Here is a 21,916-nt window from a genome sequence, read left to right as displayed (position 1 = left end):
GGAAAGGGGTTTAAAGCTTCATGAACCACATACAGAGAGGATTTTAGTGGGATATGGGCAATTGACTCCCTTAAGTGTCTTTGAAGAGGCTGGTCTAGAGGTGGAGAAACTCCACATGACTCACTATACTGCTGCTTAGTCTCATCACAGTGTCTCAGTGATCATTTTACTCTTTTTCTATTTCTTTAATTAAAAAAGCCAAGAATACAAAGCTAATTCACGTGGCATAATCAGAACAACAGCCCAATGATGACAGGTTCCTGAGGGGAGTTGATGCAGGTGGGAAAACAGCTGCCCTTCACTGTACCTGGATGCCTTCGGGACTGCAGAAAATCCCAGACAATTCCAGAATGCAAACAAACCAAACCCTTTCTTCATGATTTTTTCCCATGGGAAATCTGTTTCCCAAGTGAATGCCTCTTTCCTGCTAGCTCTTGTCCCAGAAATCTGTCCTGTGCTGGGAGTGCAGCTCAGGCTGTGTCTTTGCCAGGGCATCTGTTCCTTGGGGGCCTCTAGAACACCGGTACCCAAGGGCAAAGAGAGGTATTCTTCTGTGTCCTTCTTCATGCCTTTCTTAATTTCACCTTCACTAATACATTTAGGCACCGGGAGCTACTGGTTCCAGGTGTCAGGCATCTGTAGGATTAAGGCTGACACTTGCCCTGAGACTCAAGCAGGAGTATTAGTTTCCCATTTCTCATTGCCAGCCCCTGCTTGGGAAATCACAGGCAGAGCAAGCAAGGAGACCCAGTTTGTGTCTCTGTCAGCAGACTGCACCAGCAAGGGAAGGGCCGTCTGTGAGCAAGGCTAAGCTGCTTTTTCCTCCTCCCTGCCCTCATCAGTCCTAAGTGCCATTCAGCAATGTTAGCTGCCTGCTCCTCTCAGTTGGACACCGATTACTCCCTGTTGGAGAGCTGTCAGTAAGGGGAAAGCCATACATCGCGGTGGGAAGTAATCTCACCCAGCAGGAGGGCACCTCTTTCCAGCCAAAACAACGTGACTTTGACAGCTTTGATGTATTTATTATCTTCTTGGTGCAGAAATGCTGCCACAGCGGCGCGGGGAGGATGCTACTGGTGACTTGGAAGAGAAAGCAAGGAGGACAAAGTGCCAAGGAGTTGTCTGCAGACAACTGATGGCAGGGCACAGGAATGCATACAGAGAAAGATGGGTATGAAGGAAAGGAAAAGACTGTTGTAAAACGCCAATTCCTTTTATTCATGTGCTTCACTCATCTCCTGGACTCAAGGGCTAAGGAAAAGCAAAGAGCAAGTGAAAAAATAGCTTACAAGCCAGATGGGGCATGGTAACCCTGCCAGGCTGAGCCATGGGAAGGGTGGGTTTAGAGAGCTATCACCTTGGTGAGGAACACGAATCACAGGCTCTTGTGCTCCTTGCCCTTCCGGGCTTGGCTCCCCTTTGGGCTCACACTGTGAGCTGGGAGGGTTTCACTCAAGTGCTGTCTGTCAGGTGGGTTTTGCCAGCCCCAGTTTGAGTCCATAAAGTGTGAAGAGACATTTTGACTGTAAGAGAAAGTAGTCAGGATCTTTCAGGCCAGAGTTGTGTGCCAGTCCATAGGCTTCATCCAATTGAAACTCAGCATAGTTCCTTGGTTTGAACTCCTGGGTAGCAGTGAGGGTTGATCAAGAGCCTATGATAGCCAATGAGTCTGGCTTTTGAGGGGCAGGCAACCCATTTCTTCTACACTGGTGTTTCAAGAGTAAAATCCTCTTAAAGAAATCAAGTAACCTCTCTGAAGTCCCCTGGCCATGTGCAGGTGTCTTCTCTTGGCAGCAATTAAGTAAGACTTGAAGAAACCTGTGTGCACCAATAGAGCAAATAAGGCCTTATTGCCCTGACCAGCCCCACCTGGGTCCCCCAGCCTCTGCTCATTGGTCCAGGAGCTGATCTTAAGCTCAGTCCCTCAGCTTTGCTCTCTTTTACAAGCACAATGCTAGGGTTGCCTTTTCCCTTTGTGTCTTTATGGAGGATTCAGGTTGAGTAGTTTTATGCTGGAGCTCGCACCCTATGGTTCTGCAACTGGGGTGTGTTACCTGGTGCCTATGTTGCTTTGAGAAGAGGAAAAGAAGCCAACCTGTGCTGATAAGTGAAAAGCGAACTCTTTTGTTCTCAGCCTACATGTAACATCACAAGTGGGAAGGATACAGGTGACTTTGGAGCCTCCTTAAAGGATGAGGAAAGCTTTTCCTGTGTCATGAGGAAAACCTACTGTGGGGTGAGGCTGACTTTACAGAAGTCTCCTCATTGACTGGCTGAAATAAACTGCCTGCCCAAAGCCACCTTTGCCACAAGGATCCCAGAGAAACAGGAGTGCCCAGAAGAGATGGAAGGAAAGGCACGATCTGCTCCTAACTGTGAGTAAGCGAACTTTACTTTGGTGTGCAAAGGCTGAATAAGAAGCAATGTATGTAGTGAGTAGCAGGACTGCAGAATGGTGCTTCATCAGAATGGAGCTTCTCTGCTGCGTTGGGTGGTGGATGTGTTAAGAGCCAGACTGTTAAGCTGGATCTTTAAGAACCTTCTCTCCAGAAGAATGTTGAAGCTTGGTAACTTGTGTTGAGAGATGTAGACCTGGTTCTGGTTGCATTGTGGCTGGAAAGAGGGTGTACAAGGAGCTGTTTTGTCTATACTGAGCTTTGATTTTTGTTGCTTTGAACTTGGCTGTTTCCTTCATTTTCTGGCCAAATGTGGAGTGTGGAACAAGTGGTTTTTGGCTGAAAAGAGGCCAAATATGCTGATGCCTGTACGTAGTAGTTCTCAAATACTGCTTTAAAGTGATGAGGTTCTTTTGGTGGTTCACCACACATGTTCAGGTGGAGAGCTGATTATGATCCTGCTTAGACTGAATAGCAATCATTGTGCTAATTGTGGTACAGCAAACAATCAGTTTTATGCTTTCTTTGTCTCTAGTTCTTTCTCCTTAACTAAGCATGTCAGTTTTAGTGCTGGGATCTTTATGACAATAAAACATTCCTGTTATTGTTACAGCTTTTGATATGGGTTGTTTAATGAATGTTATTGTTCTGTGTGGTGTGGCATGAACGTGTGGATTGTGACAGTGCCACTGAGGGCCCTCCATGCAAGTGAACCTTGATGTGGAAGAGGCTGTCTGTGTTGCTAAGGGCTTTCTAGGTGCTTTGCTGCAGTTGATTTCCTGTGCATCGTGAGCATTGTCCATACATACTGCATAAGATCTCATGTAACTGCTCCTTAACACCTTCTTCCTACATGCATTTTCACGCATGCTTATGTCCTTACTAATGCACTCTGTGTGGCAGAAGGATCGTGCTGCTTTCTCCATTCTGCATAGCCCAAGTTTCTATACAAGCCCTAAGGAGCTTCCCCAGTTATTGATTATTCCAGCTGTAGTGGCATGCTTTGGATAGCAGAAGTCTGGTAGGTCACAGTACTCATTTGTGGTATAAACTCTTCAACCCCCTGCAAAGTATCTCCTCCTGTTCTACCTGTACAGGGGGCACACTGTGCTGTGGGGGCTTTGTGTCATCTGCCGAAGTGAACTGTTTGGCAGCAGCATTGGGTCCCTTCTGGGATTTCTTTAATTATTCAACCCTTATTTTCAGGGGGCAGAAGCCGTGGGAAGGGTGAAGTGTGATACTGGGTTAGCTTCTTAAAAATGCTTGGCTTTTAATTTAAATTGATGCTGAATAACGGCAAGGAGTGGATAACGCAGTGCTTTGCATTAAGAGGGGGTATCTGCATAAACTTCCTGCTCAAAATAGCCTTCGGGAGGAGGAAAGCTTTGCCTGTGTCCTCAGGGCGGTGAGGTGCTGGCTCCCTGTGCTAGCCACCTCTGAAAGGCTGCTCCACAGCCCCATTGTTTTCATTGGAAACACTTTGTCGCCGTTGTGATCCACACTGGGCTTTGTGACCTCTGGAAAAGCATCTGCGTTGGCAGAGGTCTTGGTGAGGAAAGCAGGGCTGCTTCAGCCTGTGACTTCACCCGTTCCCATCGCCTTGGTTATGGCGGAGAGGCACAAGTTCAGGTAGGAAATATGCTGTGGTTTGCTCCTGTAGCTGTTACATCCATAAATTAAGGGTTTGTTTCCCTCTCCCAGCCCTTTTAAGCTGCCAGCTCAGTACCTTCATAACCCCTGAAGTCAGCCAAATGTAAGGAGTAACTCCTTGCTAAGCACAGGTTTTCCTGTGCATGTCCAACCTTGACCCGAGCGTCGGCTTTGTGCTGCTCTGATTTGCTCCTTCTCTGATGTGATCAAGTGTAAGCATGCCCTTCCTTACGCACCCCCGTGGACCTCTGTGCCCCAGGCAGCTGCACTGTGTGCTGCTGCTAATAGCTTGTCCAGTCCTGCAGCTCGTGTGAGCGTGCACACAGTGCTCCCAAGTCCACGCTGTTGGTTTCCTGTTGTATTTCATGGCTCCTGATGGCAGCCCAGCTGAGGAGTTATGGAATTCATATCCTCTCTGCCTAGGAGAAAATGGCAAGTGGAAGATTTAATATCCCAGAGGGTTAGTGTAGGAAGTTGTACCAGAGGGAAGAAGGTGGGGGTTAAAGCTTCAGGTCCTTTACAAATCTATGCAAGTCAAGGCTGCCAAAGGTTGGGAAGCTGTGAATTAAACCAGCTGAATTGCATGCATGGCACAGTGTTGTAGCACTTTTCCTGAATTCCCTTCCCCACCAGTAATTCCAGGGTTTACGTCGGGAGGAAATGGCCTTGTTTCAGTTGGTGATGGATTTCGCTTAACAGTAGGGAACACTTTGTGATCAGGAAAAACAATCCTATGCCAAAATCTGTGTTGATTCATCTGTGTTGCTTTGGGGTCATACATTAGGATCAGGTCTTGGTATCTACAGCAAACACTGAGTATTCGGATTTGGGGGGGGGGGGTTGTGCTGCATTTAACCCCTCTATTGCATGCCTTGAATGAAAGCCTGCACTCTGTGTTGGCTGACATACAGAGATCTCCAGGTCCTTCAAAGATGACCTGGAGACCCTTCAAAGACATTTCTGTGCTCAAGTTACTCCTTACAGTGGAAGGGGCGAAGGGCATGGATTAAGATATGATGCAAACTTCTAGCCTGTGCTCAGAAGGCAATAAATGCAGAAGTCACACATAGTGTTGTATCAGTAGCCCAGTACATTATCAGGACTGCCTAGGCACCCTAGCATGGCTTGCATCCCAGTGGAAATCACTAGTTTGTATTTAAGCAAGGTGTGAGGCAGGAGTCACGCAGAGTGGAGGAAAATGAGAACTTAAGGGTGTCTTAAATCTTTGAGTCTAGAGGAATGGAGCAACTTTGACAGCAGGTTATCTTGAGGCATGCTGGCAAGAAGCCTCCTTAGGTCAAGCAGGAGAGGTGATGGAGTAGTACTGCTGTTTTCAAGGCCAGGTTGGACAGAGCATTGGGTGCCATGGTTTAGTGTGAGGTGTCCCTGCCCATGGCAGGGGGTTGGAACTGGATGATCTTAAGGTCCTTTCCAACCCAAACCATTCTATGGTTCTATGAAGGTGTTGACCTGCCCCATGGAGGAAGGCAGGAGCTCCAGGCTGGGAGCTCCCAGGGAGCAGATGAACTTGTAGCAGTGAGGCCCCAGCCATGGTTGTCCATGTGTGGAGGCAAGTGGTGTGTGTTAGCGGCATGCTGTGGCTGGTCTCTAAGCAATAAGCATCTCTTCCTTCTCTACAGGCAGTCCTTAAGGAGGAAGAAGGTTGGTTGTGGTTTGATGTTTTGTGTTAGGTGGGGATTTTCCATTCAGTTTTACTGTCCCTCACCATTTACATGGCCAGAATGCCAGAGCTGCAGCCTGGCTTTGTGTGGCAGCAGTTGTGGTGAAGCCACAGAGAGGAAGCAAAGTGGTCAAGCAAAGAGGAGCTTTCATTTAGTCACATTTTACTGAGGGTTTTCCTTTAAAAAAGGAAAATTTTTGTTCGTTATTATAATGATCCATCATGAAACAGTAGCTAAAAGACAGATCAGCTTCTTCCTTTAACAATTAAAATCTCCATGCTCACCCAAAGTATTTCAGCACCAGATGCCTTGGAAATCTATGAAAATAGAGAAAGAATTGAAGAGATGGGGAAAAATAACAGAAACACTGCATAGATGGAAGATTCCATGCAATGAGTGAGAGCAGTTTAGTGAAAGCCAGCAGGACTCCAAACCACAATAAAAGAAATGCTGCTGTTCAGATGAGTAAAAGAGTAAGAGTTGTTGTCTGGCTCTTGGAACCTTTATTTTCTTCCTTTTCATCCTTTGTGGATGTGTCTGATATGGAGCTACCAGGTTCTTTTTAGTGAAGCTTTTTGTTTCTGCCACTTGGTCCTTTCTCATGTGCCCTTTCTGACATGAGGCATCAGCAACGAGAGCAGAAGCTATTCAGTCATAGTGACAGAACTCCCAGTTTTGGATGGTAAAATGTTCTGTTGGTTTCATGTCTATAATCTCATGTTTGTCCCTGTGCTTGCATCCAGCACATTTGATGAAATGGAGCATGAAGGGTTGCTCTGTGAGATTCCTGCCCTATCCTGCAGGGCTTAAAGGAAAGGATCCAAATCCCTGAGAGCTTATTCTGGTTGGTGAGCAAGCAAGGAGTAGGTAACCTGTTGGGAGACACTAGGGATTGTTGTAAACTGTTGTGGTAAACTCATCGGGTAGATGACTGAGAAAATCTAAGTGATGCTATATACAGATTACTCCAAAAGCATTGCAAGTTTGACTTAGGAACATGATGATGCCCTGGTTGGGGGTGTGGAGGACCTAGAGCTTGCTGTCTGGGCTTGATTTCCAAATCAGGCAATGGTCTGCACAGTGGTCTCAGCCAAGGCACTTCACTGCTTTGTGCTCTATTCCCCTGACTGCAAAATGGGGACGATAACCAGTTCAACTGATGACAAGTGTGAAAGGAAAAATAAGCATTCTCATTTGATGTTTGTCAGGATGCAGGATGCTGACCTAGATCTGCACAGTCAAACTGCATGTAAGCTGCAGAGTGTAGTTTCATAGGACAGCAGCTAGGCAGATTTACAGTGGCTGGCAATTCACTGCCATCCACGAAGGTTACAAGCATCAATATAAGGCAAGCAGACTGTCTGATACTCCCTGTGTGAAAGGGAAGACGTGTGACACCTCAGGCAGTAAATTCCCTGCAAGAATAAAAGGGAACTTGTAAGGTCCAGGTATATTGGTGGTGGTATGTGGCTTCATTTACATTTACCACAGGGTTGTAATGGACTGATTTCCTCTTTTGATACCATTTAAATGCCTTTCACTATGTTGGCAAAGGGTCATTGCATTAGAGCCTTGAAATACTGATGTACATGTAAAACCCAATACGCTTGTCCTGTGTTGTCAAAATACTGTGGGGTCCTGTGTTCCTGTGGAGCAGCTTGATCCCTGCCTGCCCTGGCTCAACTCATTCTGAGTTGGTTGTGTCTGGTTTGGGGTGTTACAGGCTTCTTACTCCTTTGACTTGATCTCTGGGCTTTTCCTCTTCTTCCTCCTCTGCCCCAGGTTAAGAGGACTCCTCATCCCCTGTGCAGGGACATGAGATCTCATAAGGGCCTTTCATAAGGATTCCATCACCCTAAAGATCTCTGGTAGCAGCACTGCTGCTGCGTCTGCATTGTGCGGGCCAGCCTCTGAGTGCTGACGTCCAGCTACTCCAGGAGGCGGGTGAAATCCAAGTGGCAGGGCAAGCACCTCTGAGGAGATAGCTCCTAACTGTTCCCACAGAGCTTGAAGAAAAAGATTTGACGGGTTTACAGAGGAAAATGGCTGAGAAGGGATTGATAAACACACAGGGAGATCTAACTAGTGTGTCCCATCACTCTGAATAGCTGATCATAGCGAAAGTGCTTCAGGGCAGTGTCGGGAAGGATTTGTTGATGTGAACTCGTGTCTCCCTGAGAGAATCAGGCTGTTTCGGGGAAGGGACCATCCAGGGAAGGTTGTCGTGATGAAGAATGCAACAGCAGTGGGGTGGGCATCTGTGTTGGGAGGAGCTGGGAGACGATCGCCAGCGCTTTCTGAAGGGAGGGCTGTGAGGATGCCAGTTAGGACTTGATAGCTGAGCTTCCTCGCAGCACCGATGGCAACACAAACTTCCTCTCAGTGCAGGCACGTGCAACAATAAGCTCTCAATGCTACCCAGGCACTGCAAATTCCATGCTGCAGCTGGGAATCTCCTGTACCTCCCGTGCTTAGGGCTACCTTAACATGACCACCTGCACAGCAGTCAGCAGTGTGAACAGGCTGAACTGTTGTAGACTACTTCATATAGTCCCTCAGTGCTGGCAGTAGCTCAGGAAAGGACAGCAAACATGCTTTCTTCAGTAACTTCTTCAAAGGTCCATCTGCTGTTGTCATAAGTAGTCAGAAAGGCTCGGGCAGCTCTTTCTGGAAGATCTCAGGGTGATGTACATCGCTGTGTATGAACAGTTTAAGAAGGCCCATGTATCGCAAACACCCAGTGTTTGAAAACTTGATGGGCTAAAGTGGGGAGTCAGTCTGAAGCCCAAGTGGGAGTGTTTGGATGGGAGTTTTATTGGGTGTATCCTGCCAAAGTGCATAAATGGGCAGAGCAGCAGGAAATGTTCTCTAAAATGCTGCTTGTTACAGTTCATGTGAGCCATTGGATGCATCACCAAGGAAGCTTTTTGCTAGAATTGGTCTAGGAGGAAAACCATGACCAAAACAGCTGAGTGTCCACTTGAACAATCTTCCCATATGTGGGAAAAACAGCTGTCGAGGGAGTTGCATAACGCTTTAATGCTGAGTTTCACCATGGTTGAGATGCTTGCTTGGGCGCTTCCCCCATCCCTGGTAGTGTTCAAGGCCAGGTTGGATGGGGCTGGAGCAACCTGGTCTAGTGGAAGGTGCCCTTGCCTGAGGCAGGGGGTTGGAACTGGATAAGGTCCTTTCCAACCCAAACCAAGCTGGGATTCTATGATTTCAGTGGGCTGAAAATGCATGTTCTCAGAAGGACACACTGTTTCAAGGAGGGATGTTTCAAAGATTTTATTAGTAGTTATCATATGCTTACGGTTATATATATGTATATATATAGATATATTAGCTTTGGATTCAGCTATTCTGCATGAGAGTGATCATCAGAGTTAATAATTTCTGGCTGTCAGTAAGGGGAAAGATCCGAAGTTGCCATGCTGGTCAAAGCATCCAGATAAATACTTGTACCATGCTTTGAACATGTAAGTGTGTCGTGGTTTAAACCCAGTCAGGTAACTCGTTCACTCACTCCCCTCCCCCTTCCTTCCCTCCCCCTACTTCTGGAGGGACGGAGAGGAGAATCGAAAAGAATGTAACTCCCATGGGTTGAGATAAGAACAGTTTAGTAACTAAGGTGTAACACAAATCACTACTGCTACCACCAATGATAATAATGATAAAGGAAATAACAAGGGAAGAGAATACATCACCTCATCACCAGCCAACTGATAACTCTGCAGTCTCCCAGCCCTTCTGGGTAACTCCCAGTTACCTCCTGGGCATGACGTGCTGTGGTATGGAATATCTCTTTGGCTAACTTGGGTCAGGTGTCCTGTCTCTGCTTCCTCCCGGCTTCCCCTCCTCCCTGGCAGAGCATGAGGCTCACAAAGCCCTTGGCCAAGCCAAAACATCATTGTTATCAGCTCTGTTCCCGAGACGAAAGTCAAAACCCTGCACTGCACCAGCTACCAAGGAGGAGAAACATGACTGCTACTGCTGAACCCAGGACAAAGTGAAAGAGAAAATTAAGATACACTAAGACTCTGAAGCTTTCAGAAGTGTTAATATGTGCTTTAGGAGAGAGGTGTGTCAGGCTCTTTGAAAGTGTTCTAAAACCCAGCTCATCTGAGCTCGCACAGGATTGCCAGTGATACGTGTGTGTACCAAAGGAATGCTCTCATTGCCTAACAGTTCCACAACGGGGATGGCAGGTAGTATGGTCACTGCATCCGTTAGCATTGGAAGGCTGAAGTGAGTTCATCCTTGGTAACGATGTTTTCAAACCCTTTTGTAAAGATGCGTGTGTCTTACCCTTTAAGTAAGGCTAACAAATTGAGATGAGCTGCAGCAGCTCTGTGAAGGCTGGGGACACATATACAAGGGCCTGAGTTGATTTATCTTGATGTTTGGTTGAATTCTTTGCATTTTGGGTCCCTTCTGTAACCTTTTCACCTCGTTCTTTTTTAAGGTGGCTGCCTGGCTGTTACAATTTATCATGAACGCATCTCACTTCACTTTTGGCTCCTCTGACGGAAGGAACAGCCGGTCTCCGGGAGGTCAAAGACATTATTTTCCCTTCGTCTTTCTCAGTTTCCAGCACATATTTGTCACTTTGAAAAAGCATGAATTCTGGATTTGATGCACTTTAATTGATTTCACCCTCAACAAGTTCAACTGTCCATCAACCTTTCCTTTCTCTTTCCTCTCCCCCTTCCCTGTATTTATTTCTTTCCTCTGTCCCTTTACTTTGAGAGTGATGTTTTCACTCTCCCACATGTTGAAGCTGTTGCAAAGCTCACGACCCTATCAAGGCTTACTGTCACTAGCTATTTCTCTCATTTTCTTTATCCTCCAAGTTGAACTTTGAATGCTGAGTGAGCATGAAGCCGCCTTATAGGAGTGACGGTCTTGTGGTATCTTACTGATGTGCTCCTTGTCAAAGTAAAAGTGACTGCTGATAGCTGAACTTGGCTCATGGTCTGCTTGTTTTAAGGCAACTGCGTGGAACTGAAAATGTGAGGGGATTAATAATTAGTTCTTGATATACTGGCGTAGGTACTTAAAAGCATTTGCAGTTGTATGGCAGAGATGCATTCCTTTCCTCCTGGGAAGATGTGTATACCCAGTGATGTATACACCTAGTGTAGCATGGTTGTAAATTCAGTTGTGTAAAACGGCATTGGCACCTCACAAAATGGGATGCTGTCACTCTGTCTCTTGCTTGCTTGGTGAATTTGTGTGGTGGGAGTGCACATATGGAGTAAATAGAGTATGTAGGTGGATAACAACTTGGGCTTTGCATTGAAGTCCTTTAAGTGTGTCTTGAAAGCCAGAAGCCTCTTAATAGAGGAAGCTGAAAGAGAAGTTCATAGGGGTTCTTCTGTTGTCATTACATCCTAGTTATTATCAGGACATGGGCAGGGGAACAGGCTTCTGTTTACAACAGTTCCCTTCAGTGTTTCACGGTGTTCATCGGAACCCACAGAGACAGTGGCTTTCCTCGGATTAATGTGCCCTCACTGAAGAACCCCAGCACTTGGGATGAGCAGAATTGGGTCATGATACTTCATGTTTTCAACCTGTAGTCCAGGGTAACTGAGCAAACCAAGCCTCTTGCTGATATCTGTGCTGTACTTCTCCCACTGTCGGGAAGAGCGGGATTACTGTGTGTCCCCGTCTCGCAGGGGGAAGTGCTGTCCATGGTCCTGGGTGGCCACAGGTGGAGGGCTGGGGGCAGCTTCCTCGCTCCCCCTTAAGCCAACCAGTGCAGGTCAGCTCTGCAAATGAAGCCCAATATTTGCATGGATGTGGAGCCGAGTGCTCTTTAAGGAGTTAGAAAGGGCCCCCACTCATCCCAGTGGGCCTTGCACTAACCCTTCCCTTCCACGGTTTGGTGCTGAGGGCTTTTGTGCCTTGTGAAGACTCTTGTCCAGTGAGACTGGACTGCCATATACTGGATCATCTTCTCAATGTTATATGAATCTTGGGAGGAGAAAATCCTGGACCATTTATCAGAGGTAGATGGGATTCCTCACTGGCAAACCTCCTGCAGTTTAATTCTGTGGTTAGGTATTTCTAGCACAGGATTCTTGCTTAAAACACTACTTTGAGGCAAAGGTCTCTGGTTTTTAGTTTAGAGATTGATTTGCTGCCTATATCCTTTGGAATTCTTGTTATTGTGTGGTGATGATTTATTTTTTTCTCACTAGGCTTCTCAGGAAAATGTAACAGCTTTCTGGTGGCCAGAGCTATGATGTGGGAAGAGCTAAACAGTGTTCTGTGCTTGTGTAAATGGCTGTTAGCAGCTTCTTGCAACGTTGGGGAACCTAAGGCTCAGAACAAAAGGTTCATTTTATATGTCATTTAATATGACACTAGAATGTTTCAAAGGACGTAGAAGGATTTCTTTTCTTCTTGTGAGTGGGTACTATCCATTCCTCTTAAATCCAGTGCTGTGCCTGAGGGAGGAACCCATGGAGAACTCTGAACAGAATCCATTAAGCTACTATAGCCACTATACTGAACAGGAAGAGCAGGTAACCTAGTGAGATGAGGTGAACTGCTGCCTTACTGCATTCTTCAGAGTCTTTTCTATGGCCTTTGATTCCAGCTGAGATGCTGATGTGACAGGAAGTATTCATACCACCTATTTTTAATAGATAGTCAAATAGAGAGGGGGAGACTGAGGGAGATGATGAAAAGAAGATGCAGAACAATTGCATTAGGCAGTTGGTAATTTCAGTCTGAAGAGCTCTGAATTCCCCTCGGAAATCTTCTCTTGGGAGTCTTAGTTCTTAAGTTAAATGACTAATTAGAGGATGTTCACACCACAGATCAGCCCAGCAAGGAAAGCACATAAGAGCTAATGTTGCTTACTTGCTCCCAGTGGAAGCTGAAGATCTCGGGAGCTTGCGTAGGCATTTGTCCTCCTGGAAGTCTGTACCTGTTGCCAGGACATTGGAGAATTTGGGAGAGGGAGGTGGCAACAAGGAAAATCCCCTCTGACAAGACAGGGCCTGTATCAGTCCCTCTCTCAAGTCAGTTTCTTTGTCTCATTCTTTCTCTGTTCCAACATCTTTAGTGAGTTAAAAATTGGAAACTAAGTGCCCCAAGCTGAGAGATGTGCAGCACCCAGCAGGACGCTGACCTTCCTTGTAGGTAACAAATTTCATGGTATGTAGGCTGAAGATGCCTGCTGAGGAAGGAGGGAGGGGGATGTTTTGAAGGGGGATTAAAGTTACAACACCAACATCTGTTACTGAGGGTATGGGCTGCAGTGCTCTGCCATTCCCCTCGGCAAGCAGGTTTGGCTTCAGGAAGGCACAAGGGAATGGCCTTGGGGCACCCAGAGGAAAAAGGTAGGAATGGGCCCAGCGGGCATTTCTGAGGTGTAAATACATAGAATCGATCCTGAGGTGGTGGTTGCAAAGGGATACAAGGTGGAGAATAAGTCTTCAGAAGCAGGAATGGTATCTTCATCCGTGTAATATACAAAATCAGAGTTTGGTTTTCTTAGGGCCTCCCCAGGGGTTAGTCATTTCTGAGTAATGGAAGGAAGGGCAGCTATTATTCAACTCTCTCCTAGTTACTAAAAGTCCCTCCTCTGATAACTTCCTATGTTCATATCCTCTTCGATCGGTCTCTAACTTCAGTCTTCCTTGCTATTTAGCACTATGAGCAACTGCAGCAGAAATTAGGACTGGCAGTCAGAAATCATCTGCAGAGATGTTGTTGGGCCCCAGGTTCCATGCAGGAACAAGAAAGTCTGGGCAATGGCGTCTCCTGCATTCAGCTGGGAGACTTTACCCCAAATACCTTCTGTCATCTCAGCAGACCCCATCCTTTTTGCTTTAATTGATTCTGTCTGCTTTTAATGTGATGTGCAAAGAGACCTCCCACTGTGAGCACTCCAAGAGTCTGGTCTGTGCTAGGGCAGTTGGAAGCCGGGTGTAGCTGTGATCAGAGGCAGGGTTATGTTATTAGAATAGGGACAACAAGGGTAGTTTTGGGAGGTCCGCTGAATTCTGTAAGTCCAGTAACAGTTAAAATGGGGCCTTTTACTTCCATCATGGGTTTGTGGGAAGTGCTTGTACAAAACTTACAAGCAATGAAGTGTGATAATAACTTTTCATTACAGCCATACAGGGTTTCCTAAAGAAGTCTACAGTCCTGTCGTGCTGGCTCCTTGCAGGCATGCACTGGGAGACAATTGGCCATCTGCATGTGCGAGATGGGGATTCAGGGGCAAGAAGGGAGTAGACTTGGCTGTGGTCACCTAATGGCACGATGGCAGGGATGAGAGTAAATAGGGAAGTTGAAAAGGAAGCTTGCTTTGTGAGGCTGGTCAGCCAAAGTCTGAACAGCTGCTGAGTTTGTTTTATCAAATCCAAATATTTTAGTTCAGCAGTGTAGTCACTGGAGTCAGTGGTTGTCCGGGCTGACACGGTGCTGTTGAAACAGTCAGGTTTGAGGGTTCTCTATCCCCTGCCACTGCAGGGGTCAGAGCTCTGCTGTCTCTCCTAAGACATAGGAGAAAGAGGGGTGTAGCTTACTCTGGGTGAGAGCAATCCTATTTCCGATGGCTTAGGTTTAGAGTCTTGAGATATTTTAAGGTCTTTTCAAAGCTGCTCTGTGGCCCTGTTTGGTCTGATTAAGTGTGCTGGTGCTTGGACCACAAATGAGGGTTTTAAGTCAAATGGGAAGAGTTTTGAGGGGGGAAAATAGATGAGTAAGTATTCAGAGTGAATTATCTGCACATTCCTGAAGTGGTTGGAGTAATAAAATATAGATATCTACACATTTATTCGGATCATGCCATTAGTGGTCTGTGCTTCTGTGTCAGGCGGTAGTGTGCTGGGCAAGGTTGCAAGGCATGGAAGTAGATACTCCGAAATACAAGAGTATACATGAAAGGCTCAGGTCTTTGAACGACCTAGTTGAGGTGTTCCAGAAGTATCTTGCCCCAAAACCTCAGGGATGTGGTGAGGTGCTAAGAGCAATGCAAAACAAAGAAAGAGGTTGAGGTTAGGGTAGAGCAGATCCCATATAAGCAGATCCTCCCAGACCCGGTTCCTTATGGTAGCTGAGTCCTCATTGTTCTCCGCAGCTTTGTTCCTATCTGATAGTTTTGTTTAGAATTTGATAGAAACTGTAGAAACTAATACCATATAGTTGCTTTTGCTCAAAATATTCCTTCCTTTCCTTCCCTGTCCCAGCAATCTTCCCATTTTTGTTAACTTATGTTTTAGCCATTCCACCTGATCCTTCGATATTTCCCTATTTCAAGGCGACTTAGCCAAATGGCATGTTTCCATGGCTGATATGCAGGAATAATGCAGGGTTAATACCTAATTAGTTCCCAGGGACATTGAGCTTTTCATGGATATTCAGTAACAAAAGCAACAACAAACAAGCTGAATTCCTAGGTCTTAATTCAACGGGGAGGAGGAAATAGGAACCTAAAAATGCCGGAATTATTCAGTGCAGTATGAAAGCTTAGTTCTTTCTCTCATGAAGCTCGGAGGATGCTATAGCAGCTGACAGGGAAAATAGAACCTCCTCCTCCTCCTGCTTCCCTCCCTCCCTTCAGGGGGCCTGTGTATGTGTCTGTGTTTGCAGCCCTGACATCTCCAAACAGGAAAATTCCCAGTTCTGGAGCACACTTGAAACAGCTCCTCGCCACAACCCCCAGTCAACCCGACCCCGTGTTTCTGACGTGCAGCCGTACCTGATCAGTTGTATCCTGAGCAGCTGGATGTGATCAGAGCTGGCCTTCCACCTTGCAGGATGGCGAGCATATGGGCCCGCGGGCTCCAGCCATTATGTTCCTGAGCACAGAGCTTGGCTGCCTGTGGCTACAGAGGGGTTTTTTTCCTCCCCTCTCAAGCAGTCGCAAATAAACCTTTCTGATAAGTAACAGGCAAACAAACAGGCCCTTTGGCTCTGTAGGCAGTGAGAAGGAGGGAGGAAAAACAAGGAACCCAGTAACAGAATCTTTGCTGTGTTTAGGCAGCACGCAGAAGGCTTCAGAGTGCCTTCAGGAAGGAGGAACCGTGTCCTCAGGCAGAGAGAGAGCTGTTCTTGGGGCAGAAATGGCTTATTTCAGGATGACTGGCCCTCAGGGCTTTTCAGCCAGGCCCTGGTGTGGGAGCTCCAGGGGGTGGATGAGGTTTGACTAAGGAGAATGCCCTGGAGATCACTTAGAGCAACAAAAAGGAGGCTTTGAGCTGACCAGTATGGGCAGCTTGGTATCAGCTTTGAAGTCATAGAGTCATAGAATAGTTTGGGTTGGAAGGGACCCTAAGATCATCCAGTTCCATGGGCAGGGACACCTCACACTAAACCATGGCACCCAAGGCTCTGTCCAACCTGGCCTTGAACACTGCCAGGGATGGAGCATTCACAACCTCCCTGGGCAACCCATTCCAGTGCCTCACCACCCTGACAGGAAAGAACTTCCTCCTTATATCCAATCTAAACTTCCCCTGTTTAAGTCATAGGGGGTTGAGGGCTGAGAGTGGCTGTTGTGAAAATGATGAGGCTCCATCAGAAAGGGAGGAGCAGGGAGGATGGTGCAGTGCAGTTCAGGGCAGTTGTGGGAAGAGGCAGGGTCAATCCCAAACAGCCTCTTTGGGCCTTCTGCCACTTCCAAGAAGGGTCTTGGGTTCTGAAAGGAGTCGTAGGAGGCCTCTGGCACTTTTCACTATCCGTAAAGGAAGCCAAGCAGAGTGTAATGGGCCAAAGCAAAAACCCCATGTCCTGTGAGTTCCCTGTAGCACTGAGAGAGCTGAGGAGGGGTCCCTGCATACCCTCTCCACCTTAGTATGCCCTGACCTTAATCACTGCAGAAAGCTTGAGACAACCAGTGAGATTTCTTGCAAAGAATGTGTTACAGGTCTCACCTTCCTTGAGTTTTCCTGAGCTACCTGCCAAGGAAATAAGGCTTCAAGCTTTCCACACAACCCTGACTTCCCAAAACTATGTAGCCAGCAGCAGTTAGAGGTGCACACCAAGGCATCCAGATGGGACCTGGCAATGCCTTAGAATTATGGTCTAAACTGAAGGATGGAAAAAAAACCCAACCTATTTTGCCCTCTGTTAAGCCTGTCAATGCAATACACAGGCTATTGCTGTCCCATGTGAATATGGTACTTGAATGCAGTAGGGTCACAAAGAAACCTTTAGACATGCAAACTGGGAGGTTGAAGCTTGCTTCGAGTTGTTCAAGAAACAAGATTAAAGCTGTTGGGTTTTGCTGTCTGCATAGGCTGGGAGATTGCTACCAACACCATAGAGGCATGCTGCCATGCCAAGTGATGAATTGCTGGTACAACACCATTTAGGACAGGGGTCTGCATTCTGGGTACCTCTATTGGGGTTTAGGCTCTCAGGTGCACATTCAGATGGTTCCCTAAGTGAAAAAATGATGGACTTTTTGACTTGGAGGTCAGAGCTATGAGAAACCTTTGAAACCTTTGCCTCTGCAGATATGGCCAAGGTTATCATCCTGGCACGTCTACAGTGAACTTGGATGCTATCTTGAAAGCTGCCAGTCTGCAGCGTGCTTGTGTTGAAATGCTGAAACCACATGAAGGGCCCCATGCCCTTGTCACCTCAGCCTTCTCCTGGCTGAAAGGAGCCAGAGCACCGAGGTCACCACAAAGTGACTACAGATGGTACCAGGTAGGAGTTGTATTGCTGCCAATCCATCTTCTCCGAGGTCTTCAGTGGGAATCGCTCCTAGAGAGCAATGTAGTTCTGTGGTTGTAAATACTTGAACTGTGGAGAGGAGTAGGAAATTCATGTGGGAAATCCATTCAGAGAGGGAAAATGAGAGCATAAGCCATGGGATCAGCACCAAGTGGGCCAAACATTGCTGTCAATTACTTCCCAAGCAACTCCATTGAAGCAAACAGCATTAGTTGTAGATTTATGCCAGCATTTCTGAGAGTCACTCTTGGGACAGAGCCAGTTCTGGTAGAGGATTAATCTTGCTGGAAAACTCCCTCTTGTTCCTTGCTTGGTCTCTGACACTTGCACATGCACACAAACAAATCTCAGTGACCCTCCGACAACCCAGTTAGATAGCAGGGAATTAAAGGATGTGAAACCTTAGCTTCCCCTTCAGCACAGCCCAGCATCTGCCACAGCCCATTCGGAAGGCAGGACTAGCCACCTGCTAGCTGTTTTGCTCGAAGAGAAAACGCCTGTTAGGCACATAGGAAACAACTAATCCAGTCCCTTGGGAAGGACTAGCCATTTGTCATTCTCACAGTCACCAGCACAGGTACTCAGCACCTTCCAGGAGTGGGGCATTATGGCTTTTCTCTGGTGGTTTTCCCACCTGGTAGTAGTTCTGTATTTTGCTTTTATCTAATGGTAGGGTTTCTCAGACATTGACATGTGGCCATCCGCCTCAGGTATGCCCTATTCCCACGCATGTATCCCTTCTCAGCTTAAAAATGAATAGAGGAAGCCATCTATTGCTTGTGTTGGATGCAGGTCTCCTTTCTGTGTGCGCGCTTGCTTTCTGATGGGACTGTGCAGGTTACAGCCTTGCAGAAAGATGGCTCTTCTCTAGTTACCGCTTCTGTGCCTTGAGGACTGGTCAGTGGCATCTTCTCATGGTTAATTCCACAGCATCACTGTCCTCCATGCATCACTGAAGTGTGGTGATGTTGTTTTCAGATCCAAATTTGCCAGTGCACTGAAGTGCAACAGATGCTTCCCTGCAGCTTGTCTCAGCAGCAGAAGGGATAGTTTAATGGGCTCTAGCAGCAGGCTAGGAATGCCTTCATTCCTCAGGAGCAACGGGCTCAACTCCACACACTCTGCTCCCTCTTTCCCCCTTCAGAGGGCAATAAATCCAATAACATTCAGCTTACTGCCTGCCCGCAAGCTTCAAGTGAAAAGGGAGAGAGAAAACCCCAAAGCCGGCCAGTCAGTGGGTGCAAGTCAGTATGCCTTTGCTAGCTTGCACCAGCTGTAAGAGCTGGCCCCAAGGTTTTGTGTTCACATTATCCTGGGGCTCATGTTGCAAGAATGCAGGGTTGGCCAGATGTGCTAGCTACAGCATCCCCTTCCCTCCCGAAGTGACAGGGTACCAGCTGCCACTCCCTGCCCTCAGTGCTGTCTGCCTGCAGCTTGGAAGGTGCTGTGGGGTCCTTGGGAAGGGCTGCCAGCAGGAATAGAGATATACTATCCCTATTCCAGGACACAACAGTAAGAGGGTAAAAGCAGCCAGAGGAAGTTTTTCCCCTTGGAAGTGATGTTCATCTCCTCCCCCAACCCAGCATATGGAATTCTGGATCACATTTCTCTCTCTTGCCAATAAATATTGCAGATTTATTGCTTTATACCTGGTGGGTAGTAAATTGCATTCCACCTCTGTTATAAGGCTCTTTGCTATGACACAGTCTTGCAGCTCCATTAAACCTTAATTACAGCAACACTTCATTGGGTTGCTGTGATGGTCTGAGTGCCATTGCAGTAAGGGAGGATGTATGGCCAAAACAGGCTGATGCAGAGAGGCTTTATTTTGTTTTGCTTCCTCCCTTTTTAAGGATTATGGAGAGTTGAGCCCAGCAAGGGGAATAGATGGAGACTCAGCCTCTTGCTCTCTGCTCATTTTCCTCAACAGCTGGCTTCACCTGCCGCAGCAGCTCTTCTGCTCCCTGATGAAGTGTTCAGCAAACAGTGTTCAAAGTTGTCTCTATTAAATGACTTGTTTGCATTTGTACTTATGAGATGCATCCCAGATCCCGCATTATCTCTGGGTTTGAGAGTGTGAGGAGTGTGGGGTTTAGTCACATAGAACACAAGGAGTAAATCAGAGCTTGGATTTCTGCAAGGCAGATTAGAAGAGCGATTGCACTGGTACACACGCGATCAGTCCAAGCTCATCCTTCAGTAGGCAGATTCTGTGTCAGCTCAAGGCAGTGGTTCTGGTGCCCTCCCCGCCAGCCTGCCACTGTCCTTCCCCGCAGCCTGTGGGAAGGAATGAGCCTTCACTTCAGCAACTCCTTGGAGGTCGATGCGGGCTGATGTTTTCACCATGCTTCCCCATCCTCTGGTGCCTGAGGATTGGCTGCGGCCACAGCGGAGGCTGGAGGTCTCGGTGCCTGCGGATGTTGGATGTGTGGATAGATGGTTCTCGCTTCCCCCTCCAGCCAGGCATGGAGGAAGCACAGATTGGAGCTGCAGTCCCTCTGCTCCCTCCGGACTGAGGGTGTTCTGCTTGGCCTTATTGCTTTTGTTTTGGAGATGGCTCCTGGTCTAGGATGAGTCCCCCAGCCCCTCATGCAGACTTGATTCAGTACTCGCATGCATTGTACAGGTCTGCGGTGTTACAATGAGCTAACCAGAAAGCACTAATGGCTACACCAGCCATTTGGATTCATTGCACTGTTTCACAGGTGTCATCAGATCTGCTCAGGAGAAGGATTGCTTCATTCCCAGTTTGGAACTGATTTTCCTCAGTCATGCTGGTGTGATACCAGTGTTACACGTGGTGTAGCTATGGCAGTAACTGAAACTGCTGTCGATTACCCTCAGGATTATCTTCTATTAGCATGATGCCCACGCTTCAGTAATGGTTTTGACTGTTGTGGTCACTTTGCTTAATGCTCATCATCCTTGTAAGTGCACTCATATGAGTAAGGTTGTTTGCATTTTACCACATCTATAACTTTATCTAGTCGAACATCTATATAGCGTGTACTCAGATATCCACAGGTACTTGTAGATAGGCAGCACAGAAACCCTCTACACCCCTGCTATTGCAAAAAGCAGCTACCAGAAAGCAACTAAAACCTTTGCAGACATTTGCCTGCAGAACACTTTAACGAGTAACTAACACATGGCAAATACTTCCCTTTGGAGAGCCTCTTGGAGAGCCCGATTTGTCCTGATTCTCCCCTCTTGCAGCAACCTTGAGATGTCAGATGTAGGAAATGTGGCCACAGCTGTTTATGCACTTAGAGGTTTTTTTTTTTTCCAAGGCCACATCCTTCCATTCTCCCGTAGATGACTTGAAAAGATGCTGCAGGGACTCCACAAAGCCAAGGTCTATGTGCCACGTGCAGGTGTTGCCAGGAGATTGACATTCCGAGCATTTGAAAACTATCAGAGAACTCATTTGGTGGTGGGCTTTTTTATTTCCTCCCCTCCTTCCTTCCCTCTTGAACTCTGCATTAGGAGCCTCTTGCTGTACATTGATATTCCTAACAGAGCCCCATTACTCAGGCAAGAGCCAAACACGATAGCACGTAGTAGGGGGAAGGCAGGTACCTTGTCATTTGCTGTGAGTAAAAGCAAACAGTGTTCAGCTTCTCTGGACCCTGGGATGAGTTGTCACTTGCCAAAGCCCTGTCCAGCCCTTGACTTATCTTCCTCCATAGGGTAGTTAAGTCATGCCAGCCCTAAGTGGTTCAGAAAACACCACTGGACTGGTTACTCCTAAGGAGATGTCATCACCTTGATGAAAACTGATGATTTTTCTATGTGCAAATGGGATGCGTTTTCAGGAATCTTTGTTTTAAATCATTTAAGAGGGAAATAATGTCAGAGGTTTGAGTAGCTGCAAACCAAAAGGGGTTTATTGGGGGGGAGAGTTTTAATTTCCAAAATGCAGTTGATATTTCAAGAAATTAAAGCTGTGTAAAATGAAATGGGAATGTTTTGAAGGGCCTGAAAATATATGTTTTGATTAACTCAAACGAACTTAAAAATAAATCACAGGGCACATGAAATGGGGGGGGGGGGGTGTTGGTTTTTTAGGTTCTCATTTGGAATGAAAAATAATTTGCAATCTTGACACTTCCCATGGAATGAAAAGTCCATTTGCTGATTAAGGCCCGGCTTCATCCTGGCTAATTTCAGGCCCTATTGAACTGCTTCGTGCCAAAGGGCACTTTAATCCACCTGAGATTTAAATTGCCCTCTGGAGGTACCTATTTCATGGATGAGACAGGGGCAATGTGACTTCTAATACGTGTGTCTGAGAGAACTACCTGAAGCTGGGTGACATGCAAGAGGGTGCAATGCTCTCCCTGTTCTCAGCTGGTTTCTACTTGTGGCTTTTGTGTTCATGTGCCCTCCCATCTCTGCCCCAAAAGTAGAGGGGGTTGGATTTGGGTTGCATATTTCTCTCTACTTGTTTCCTAGTGGTGAAAGAGAATTCTGGAGGAGCAG

The 21,916-nt window shown here is 46.9% G+C and overlaps 1 long non-coding RNA gene across 1 annotated transcript; it reads left to right on the top strand.

The window, feature by feature from the left end:
• Window positions 1-2,125: 2,125 nt before the first annotated feature.
• On the top strand, window positions 2,126-10,691 carry LOC130600231 (uncharacterized). Its single transcript, XR_008972399.1, has 2 exons — window positions 2,126-2,375; window positions 10,194-10,691. It is a non-coding gene; the product is annotated as an uncharacterized LOC130600231 (long non-coding RNA).
• Window positions 10,692-21,916: the final 11,225 nt, after the last annotated feature.

This window comes from Pezoporus wallicus, unplaced genomic scaffold, assembly GCF_028554395.1.
Source record: "Pezoporus wallicus isolate ANWC-B61680 ecotype Strahan unplaced genomic scaffold, APGP_CSIRO_Pwel_v1 contig_6401, whole genome shotgun sequence".
In the NCBI taxonomy this organism is placed as follows: Eukaryota; Metazoa; Chordata; class Aves; order Psittaciformes; family Psittacidae; genus Pezoporus; species Pezoporus wallicus.
The sequence above is the reverse complement of the archived record's forward strand: the minus strand, read 5'-3'. Positions and strand labels throughout refer to the sequence as shown.